This window comes from Monodelphis domestica, chromosome 2 (genome assembly GCF_027887165.1).
Source record: "Monodelphis domestica isolate mMonDom1 chromosome 2, mMonDom1.pri, whole genome shotgun sequence".
Classification (NCBI taxonomy): Eukaryota; Metazoa; Chordata; class Mammalia; order Didelphimorphia; family Didelphidae; genus Monodelphis; species Monodelphis domestica.
In genome coordinates this window covers 482,533,136-482,543,562 of record NC_077228.1, presented here as the reverse complement: position 1 = coordinate 482,543,562, position 10,427 = coordinate 482,533,136, and the positions used below count along the sequence as shown (strand labels likewise).

Below are 10,427 nucleotides of genomic sequence, written 5' to 3'. Positions count from 1 at the left end.
TCAGTTCCCTTTACATCCTACAAATGAGATCTTTTGCCTGAGAAACTTGCTGGGAAGATCCTCCACCCCTATTCCAAGTACCCATTTTCTTTCTACTTTTAGCTGCATTAGTTTTGTTTGTGCACACACTTTTAAATTTTTATACGATCAAAATTGTTTTATCTTCTATGGTCCTTTATTTCCTCTGTTGTTCATGAACTTTTCCTCATCCATGGATTTGAAAGGTAATTTTTTTTTGCTGCACCTTGAATTTTTTATGATGTCACTCTTTATGTATAAGTCATATAGCATTTGGAATTTATTTTGGTAAATGTCACGAGATATTAATTTATATCTAGTTTCTGATCTACTGATTTCTAATTTTTTCCAGCAATTTTTGTTGAAAATGAGTTCTTACCCCAGTGTCTGCTTTTGGTTATGTGCTTTTGTATATCATATCACCAAATTGGCTCCATTGATTGACCTATTACTTTTTAATATAGTTTGAAATCTGGAATTGTTAGACCCTATTCCTTTCCCTATTCCCCCTTTCATTATTTCCCTAGTGATTGTTAACCTTTTTTTCCTCCAGAATAATTTTGTTCTTATCTTTTCTAGTCATATAGAGTAGTCCTTTGGTTGTTTGATTGGGATAACATTGAAGAAGCAAATTAATTTAGGTAGTATTGTAATTTTAATTATATTTATTCAACCTGCCCATGAGCATTTAATGTTTCTCCATTTGGAGAATTCTCCAGTTCTCCTCATTTCTCATCTGGTTCCATCACACTGGGACATCTCTGACTTCTTCATCATGCCCCAGGAAGATAATCATTGGGAAAACCTCATTACCCTACAACTTACAATCAGCTTTGGTACTCAGACTTTTTTAGTTGAGTTATCTAAGTAAATCATCATATCTGCAAAAAGCAATACTTTTATTTCTTCTTTCCCCATACTTATTTTCTAAATTTAATTTTTTAAATCTCATTGCTATAGTTAGTATTTCTGAAACTATATAAAATAAAACAGATGATATTAGAGATCCTCACTTTACCCTTAATCTTATTGGAAAGGATTCTAGTTTGTCATATATATCCATCACACATACATACATAGTTCTTGGTTTTAGATAGACACTATATATATTAAGGAAATATTCATTCTTATGTTTTCTAATTTTTTCAATAGGAATGGTTGTGTCTAGTAAGAATCCCTTGTTTTCCTTTTTTCAAATAACTTGTTTAATATTAGAATTAATTGTTTAAAAATATTGGGTAAAATTTACTTGTAAATCCATCAGATCCTGGATTCTTTTCTTTTGGGAGCTCATTTGTGACTTGTTAATTTTTTTTTCTGAGATTGGGTTTTTTTCTTTTTTAAATTTGGACATTTTATATATTTGTAATTACTCAATTAATATTCAGTTCATTTACTTATTTAAATTTGTCAGTTTTCCTGTCATATAACTGTGCAACATAGTTCATAATAATCTCCTTTCTTTCTCATTTGTTGTGAATTTGCTTTTTTTCATTTTTTTTGATGTTGGTTATTTGGTTTTACTCTTTCATTTAAAAAAAATTAAGTTAGAAATAGTGTTTCCATTAGGAAAAACAGCTCCTAATTTTATTTATTAATTCAGTGGATTATTTTTTTGTTTTTAGTTGCTCCAGTCTCTTTCTCTAACTCTGTGAATCTTTATGTTTCCAGTGTTTCTTGTAAACCTGTAGTTGGATTCTGCTTTCTAATCCATTCTGCTTTCATCTTTATTTTATGGATGGGTTTTCTCATTCACATTCACAGTTTGATCATTAATTGTGCATTTTCTTTCATCTATTCTTTTATTCCTTTCCTTCTCTTTGATTCTTGCCCCATCTTTATAAAGAAATGGATGGTGAGCAAGGAACATTTTTAGCACATTTTGTATGTAGGTTTCATGATTCTTCTCCCAAGTTCCTTTGCTCTTTCCTTTGCTTAGAGACCCAGAGGGAAATTACAGATTCTTACTTTTATTTTTTATTTTTTCCTTTTAAACACCTCTTCATACTCCACACTCTGGGGTTAATTTGTCTTGATTTTGAGTAAACCTATCTTTTCTTTTGTTCCATCCTCTCTCCATTCCTTCCTGTTTCCTTGTTGAGTTGAATGTTTCTGCAACTGGGTGTGTATTCTTCCCTCCTTTGACTAGATCAGATAAAAGAGAGGTTCTTTTCAGCCTTTCCTCCTGGTTTCTACTGTTTTCTTTTTGTATTGTGATTAAATGATACCCACTATCCTTTATCTCTCTTTTCTCCCTTACACTTCTTCCCAAATATATTCTTTTCTCAATCTCCTTTCTTCCATCTTTTAAGACCATCAGAACCTAAAACAAAACACCCTAGGTTATTTTTTTTTTTTATCATTTGGCTTCTATTAACTTGGAATATATTAGGATTACGAGGGATCATCTTCAATTATGAAATGGTTTCTGACCTTTCCTCTTGTTTACTTTTTTGTTTTTATTAACTCCCAGGTTTGTATCTCATTATTTCTACTAATTTCTGGTCTTTTCATCAGAAATGTTTACAAGTCTTTTATTTCATTAAATATCCATCTCCTTTTCCCTCCCTTCCAAGATCATAATGGCAGCTATTAATCTAGTATGATCCTGACTATGGATTCTCAGCACTTGAATTTTTTTCTTTTTGGCCACTTACAAAGTATTTTTTCTTTAACCTAGAAATTCTAGATTTTGGTTATAATGTTACTAGGAATTTTCATTTTGTAGTTTCAGGAGGTGACTGGTGGGTTTTTTCTACTTGCAGTTTGGTTCTTATATATTTGGTTACTTTTTTCCAAGGTTTTTTTTTTCCTATTTAGGATTATACTACATTTTTTAATTTAAAAAAGTAAATGTTTTATTAAAAACAATATTGAATTTCAATATAACCAACTAAAATTTCTTAGTAATTATTAAAATTAATTAATTTCAATACACAAAGCATTGGAACAACTTTTTAGTCACTCCTTTCAAGTCCTGAAGAGGATTAATTTTTTTTGTAATTAAATTTTTCTAGTTATTAAATATTTATTTTTTTCCTCTCCTGTCTTTCCAATCACCTCTCAGTTTTGGCCACAGCACCTTCTCTGATTTCTTCTCTTTGTACATTACTAACTTGGATGGCTGAAAAATGATCTACTGTAGCTACTGGAGAAGGAAATGGCAAACCACTCCAGCATCCTTGCCAAGAAAACCCCATGGATATCTATGGTTCATAGGGTCATGAAGAGTCACACACAAGTGAATAACAACCACAAAAACTCTGAGATGATTCTATCTCTCATTGTGACTGACAATACTGTAAGTATTTTATTCCCAAGAACTTTCCAAGGCTCCTTCTGCTATGGCTTCTTCTGTGTCTCAAGTGTGAACTGACTGGGTTCTGGCTCTGTCTAATGTCATGGTTTGGGCATGGACTGCTTGTGCTCTTGTAGGATCCTCTTGAGATAAAAAGTACTCTTGGAGGGCATAGTCTGCCTGGGTGCTGGTCTATCCCTGGCTCTCCTTGTGTCTGGGGTAAGACCTGCCTGGGGGCCCAAGTTGTGTACTTGCCTGGCCCTATCTCCTATTCGTCTAGAGTGCTTGGGTGCTATGCCTTCACCCTGCCATAGTTTGTATGGACTCCAAGTTTCTGCAGATTTCTCTGTCTTTTCTTTCCATCTTGGAGTGGATGGAGGATCATATAGACTATCTGCTTTGGATTTCTTTATTATTGTTCCTTCTGGTGCATTTTTAGAACTTTTTCTGGGCTTTTGTGAGGCATCTGTGCTCCTCTAGATCCTAATACACAAAAGTCTTCTCATATTTCCTGTTGTAATTTATATGAATGGTAAGCAACTTTCCTTTTTGAGTTTGATTTAACTTTCTTTGAATTGGTCTTTGATCAACTATACAGATACCTAGAAATTTTCCACATACTCTCTTTTGGGGGGATTTTTCTTATCTAACTTGTTTTTTAATTCTCTAAAATTAGTGTTCTTATCACTAGAGGACTGTGGATAGATTTCAGGCAGGAGGTAGATGAACATGGATGGGAAAAAAATCCCATCTCTATTTTTACTAATTTCTAACTAAAATTTAGCATTTCCTTCAATTAAAAAAAATATTCTTCTAAGAAGGGTTCATAAACTTCATCAGGTGATCAGAGTAATCCAGGGTACAAAACATGTTAAGCACTCTTGCTCTATCATATAATTTTAAATTAACATTTAATTACTTTTTGTTCTTTATATTACTTTGACTATATCCTTAACATCTTGATTTTCAATTTCAGTTGTTGGGTAAGGGCATCAAATCTTTCTCATATGCTTTTGTCTTCAAAATGCCACTTCATTTATTTCTTTTATGCCTTTAATAAGAGAATATAGTTTTTGAGTTTTCTATGGCATGTATCAGTTAGCTATTAATGTAATCTTCCCATATCTGACAACAGGTCTTCAATAATTTCCAAAAGTCTGTACCATTTTGTTGGTATTTACAACTATCCTTTGAAGTATTCCTACATATTTTTGTTCCTAAAGTATTCTTTGATCTTATTGATGTGAGCTATTTTTTTTTTTAATGCTAGATCTTCCTATGCCTGGCTGGAAGTTCAGGGGCTACAGAAGCATTGACCTCCATTTAAATTTAAGGTGGGCTGGTTGTACCTCTTCTTAGAGAATTTAGTGGGCTTCCTGCTCCTTTGTGTTTATCATGTTAATGCCAAACTAAATGCAGATATTTGAATGATTTAATCCATGGTGACTTAGAATTCCTGAATTCAAGAAATCCACCAGCCTCAGTATTCCAAGTAGCAAGGATTACAGGCATATACTACTATGCTTGGTGAAATTAAGGGGCAGGGACATCTGTTGTGGAAGACAATCTTCCCTGGTCCTGCCCCTTCCCTAAGCTTCCCCCACTCTTCCCACACATACCATTTTAAAAAACATCATCTCTGTTGGTTTGCCATTGCTGTTTGTAAAAGGAAAATTATTCACAACTCCAAATCAATTTTGGCTAAAAAGGATAGTTTCTAAGTACATACCACTGGGAATAACATAATAGCAACACTTTGATTTTTACTGCAAATGTTCAGGGACAAGTGCAGAAGCAAATACACTATCATGTTTAGCAAAAGAAAATATAAAAGCTAATTAGGATGTTGACTAGAATGAACCAATGGCTAGGGAACACCACCTCAATTCTAGCACAGAGACAAATCTTGCTATGACAATGGCCCAGGTGGACATCATTCATCTTCAATGCTGCCACAGGAGGAAGTTAGGGTTTGAAGTGAAGAGGATGCAGAGGGTAGACAGTATACAAATACTTGGGATATTACAATGAGGGCATTCTTTTTTCCTATTCATGCTTATATAAAGACATTTCTAATGGTTTTTATTTAAATTTACCTAGCTAAATACTAGTTGTGGACTATGACTGAGACTTTAAAAATGCCATTTTTAAATGATAGAGTGAGACTCTGTAAATAACTGGGGCAGGGTTAGTTGCTCATTTTTATTGCTTGGACAACTCCTCAAGGTAGCAGTGGAAAGGTAGCTGGCCTTAGAGTCTAGAGAACCTGAATTCAAATATTTCTGCTACTTATTGTCTATATGGCCTTAGGAAAATCAACTATCCTCTTTAAATTTTAATTTTCTCATTAGTAAAATGAAGGTTGTTCGATCCCATGACTTCTAAGCTCAAGAAATTTGATCTTATGACCTACCACTAATTCAGATATTTTTAAATCTGCTTGTTGTTTTCATTTATGAAAAAAAATACTTCTTCCTTTTAGAAAATATCATATTTAAAATGATTTATTTGTCGATGAAAATTGGCATAGTTAAAGATCTGTCTACTTAAGGAATTAGAGAAGTATTGGTCAAAGGAAATTGGACATATGAGGAGGGATTCAGTGAAAAGAAAGGAAGTGGGGAACAAACAGTGAAGAGGAACAGAGTAAATGGAAATGTACAACTAGTAACCATGACAGTGAATGTAAATGGAATGAATTCACCCATGAGAAGAAAATGCCTCTGACAATGTGTTGTTTACAAGAAACACTGAAAATGAGAGACCCAACTTTACATCTTTCCCCCATATGGTGTCGTGTTTCTGTTCTCTTCCTTTTCTAGGTACGAGCCACCTGACTTCAACTCCCATGCATCCCCCAGACCAACCTCAGGCACTATGGTTCATTTCTTGTTGCTGGAGGTCCACCAGCTGCTGTACAACAAGTTTGTGGTGGTCCTGGGTGACTTCATTCAGAGGTTGGTCTGTAAGGACCTGGTCCTGGTGTTGCAGAAGGACTCCCTCCTGACCAAAGCTCAGCTCAAGGCCAAGGGGTAGCTGAGCTTTGAGCAGGCCCACCTGATGGTTGCAGGGACAGCTTGGAGAGCTTCACAATGGGACCCATTATATGGTCTGACAGTTTCTGTCCAGTTCAGGTCACCACCTCCTCCAATTCTATTTCCTCCCCCATCTACTCGACTTATGTGGAGTTTTTCCTGGCTGGGTTCCAGCATGGGTCATCCCCTAACCTGATCATTGTCAACTCCTGTCTCTGGGACCTCTCCAGGTACAGTGGTATCAGAAGTTACCAGGAAAACTTGGAATGCTTATTTGAAAGGATAGAAGAAGTCCTCTCTGCCTCCTTTATCCTGGTATGGACCCTGGTGATGCCACTGGGTGAGCTGCCTGAGCTGTAGCCAATGATGAGCTCTCTCCAAGCAGATGTATTGGAGATAAACATCTACTGTTCCATGCTGGTGGATGGTCACCAATTTGACAGGCTCAATTTGCATTTCCACTTCTGGCCTGTGGTTGGACACTGGCATTTGGAGGGCATACATTGGGACCAACATGCCCACTGCCACATCTCCCAGCTGCTGTTGGCCCATGTGACTGAGGTCTGGGTGGGGGGAGGTGGAGGCTCCCTGAAGGAGAACCCCACTTGGTGTAAACCTTAAAATTTCTTAGACTTATGAATTTTGGAAATTTCCCCATTGGGAAATTTCATACTTGAAAAAATTTCCTACTGATAGTAAGAACTCTGTTGGAATATGAAACTCCTTGACATGGGAGGATCCTTCTCCTCCCTACTTAAGACTACTTTAGGACAGAAACCTTTCGCTAAACAATGGAAAGGGCTTTGACTTATGCTTAAGCATAGGTCAGGAAGTTCTTTGAGTCATGATTGATTTTAGAATTGATACAATAGAGATACTTGGAATGACAGAACCAGGTCTTGGAAACTACAATCTCCACCCTACTCAGAGTAACAGGATTTAGGAAGGGCTGCAGCAAAGATCAAGATTTAATTATTTGAGAATATGACCTTCAACAGACATGTGCAAAGGGGACAGACCTCTGGGCGGTCCTGGGTTAAGCTAGAGCCACCATTGGCACAGGGGAGACATCGACAGTGATTGGTAGATGTGAGAACTGAGGGGAGGGAACTTAGATTGTATGCTTAAAGATAGCGGGGTCTGAGGACTGAAGGGGGTTGATGCTCTGAAGGATGTCTGAGAGGAGAGAGGTCTTGGAGGGAGAGCTCCTGGAGAGGTTTTGAAGGAGGCTGTGGAAGGTGAACTCAGGAGGAGTCAGGAGGAGAATTCTCTGGAAACATTTCTTGAAAGGAGGCTCTCTTGAAGGTGGAGCCTGAGGTTGGCATGAGAAGCCTTACCTAGAGAGATCTTGGGTGAGTGATAAAACCAATTGACTGATTTATCTCTTAGGACTGAAGTCTAGGCCTTATTGGCTTGAGACCCTTCATTCTTATTCCTTTCTTACTTCTCTCTTTTTCTATTGATTAATCAGTGTATTATAAATTAAATTTCTCTATAAAACCCAGTTGGCTTGGGCATATTCATAAAATTGGGAATATATTCCCTGGCGACCATCTTATATTTATATAAAACCAAGACACAGTAGAAAACATATTTCAGTGGTCATAATTGATATATATATATATTTCCCTTGCTCCCAAACATTTTAATTATCACAGTTTATGGCTCCCACTCTCTTATCTACAACTATTTAATGCTCAAAACTATTTTAAATCTAACATTGGGGAGTGAAATGAGGAGTGATTATCCCTATAACACAGGCTCAAGGGGTCTTTATCTTGGAGGCATCCTACCGAGCTCTCTGAGGGTACTTTGCCACCCTGAGACATCTAGCCCAGGCAGCTGAAGAGCCTCCTTTTTGTTCTTCGATTGCATCCCTGGAGTGGTCCTTCTTAGAATAGCCAGTGCTGGGGGCTGAGGAGTCTGCATCCTGGAGATGTTCATCTCAGAGGACTAAGAGGTCTCTTTCCTTTGAGCCAGTAGCCCAAGAGATTAATGGTCTTTTGTCCTGGCTGAATAGGCAGCTCTAGCCCCAGCTCCTGCCTTTGCGCCTACTCCCACATTCCCCCTTCCTCCCACCTCTCCCTTTCCCCACTGCCACCCCAACCCTGCCCTTTCACCTCTCATTACCCCTACCCTTCCCTTCACCCCAATTCCTCCCTCAAGACAGCTTCTTCTTGGATAATCCTGTCCTGCCTGGCTACTTCCCCCTCAACTATACAGCCTTTGGTGATCCCTTGCCTCCTCCTGGTTTGTTAGATACTACACCTGTTTCCTCACCTCCTGCCCCAGCTCTCATTCACTATAGATAGAGCCACCACAATCTGGTTATGCACCATCCCCAGTGCCCTGTGTCCAATAGCCCCTACAGCTGCTCCAGGGAGGGAGGATTCAGTCCCTGCCTGGCCAGACACAATGAGTGACCTTCTCCATGCCCAGGGAATTGTGACTGGACAGACTAACTTCATGGCCATAGGCACATTGCCCTTCCTTGGACATAGCCATAATGACCTCATTAGTCTATTTCCTGTTTTTACCAATAAAGATATGCCATTCTGCTGGGGCAGAAGGACCTATTTTTGGCATTTAGCCCTCATTCCCCTTTAAAAAAAAGAAAGAGAATGAGAGAGACACATAGAGTGAAGATGAGGGACTGGAGTAGAATATACTATGCCGCCTCCAATCCAGAGAAGGCAAGGGCAGTAGTCATGATCTCTGACAGAGTTGGGACTAAAATGGATATAATTGGAAGGGATGAAGAGAATAACTATATTATATTGGGGATGAGTAATATGGATAATGAAACATTATTGGTATTGGAACTATATACACTAAAATTATATCATCCAGATTTATAAAGGTGAAACTAAACAAGATAGAGATGGAAATAGATAACAAAATAATAGCGAGGGACTTTAATTTTCCCTTCTCATAACTAGATAAATCTAACAAAAAATAAGAAAGAAGTTAAGGAGATGAAAAGAACCTTAGATAAGTTAAATATGGTTGATATCTGGAGGGTTCCCATACAACTACATGAAGCTAGTAGTAGATCTAAGCCTGAGTATACATATATATGTACACACAATCCAAACATAGTTTCTGATGGGACAACAGTGATTTAGAGAGCATAAATATTTTGCAGAAGCCTTCCTTTAATGCTCATCATACTGTGGAGGTATGTATTTCTGAGGGGTTGTGGCATTGGAGTAAAAGTCCTACTCAGTATGACCAAGCTCAAAAGGCTTGGTTTTGGAAAGAGTATTGTCTTGGCAACAGACTATGCCTACTGTCTAAGGATTAATCTAGTTAAATGTGGCCTTGATAATGTATTTAAATGAGAATTAGATGGGTTAAGTTGATCAAATGAAATTAAATGCTAATAGGAACATGGAGAAACAGGCCTAATATTGCATTTCTAGATCATCTGTGAATTTGTTTTTAGAAAACAAGGTGGAAGTATACATTAAGAGTTGTAAAAAAAAAGAATTATAAAGCTGTTTATGCTCATTGACTTTGATATCCCATTACTAGAATTAGACCCGTATGAAAATATTTATAGAAGCTTTGGTATAATGACAGAATAACTGGAAATAACAGAAATGCAATGATTGGGTATTATGTAATGAGAAATGATAAATATTCAAAGAAAATAAGAAAATATATGAAGAGATAAAAAGAGAAGAAAAGAGAATAAGAATAACATACACTATGATTACATTTTAAAAATAGCCAAAAAATCAAGAGTAAAAAGTATCAAAGTATTAGCACACACATAATTAAAATATTTTTAACAAATTGCAAAAAAGTGTGGAATTTGTCGTTTTGCACATAATTTTTTATGCATTTGTTTATTTAAATGTTTTTTGGTGCTGGTGGTGGTTACTAAATATATAATTTTAAAACATTTTAAAAGATATTATAGTATTAATTATTCTTTAGGTTCTAGTTCACTTCAAATAAGTTGTTCTATGTCTTTCTGAAGTTACCTATTTCCTTTTACAACTCAATCATATTCTATCACATCTATATAGCATAGTTTGCTCAACCACTTTCCTCATGATGGGCATCCCCCT

At 36.7% G+C, this 10,427-nt stretch overlaps 1 pseudogene; it reads left to right on the top strand.

Moving 5' to 3' along the window:
* The first annotated feature begins 6,193 nt into the window (after nt 1–6,193).
* LOC100033134 (PC-esterase domain-containing protein 1A-like) lies at nt 6,194–6,972 on the top strand (annotated as a pseudogene).
* The last annotated feature ends 3,455 nt before the right edge of the window (nt 6,973–10,427 follow it).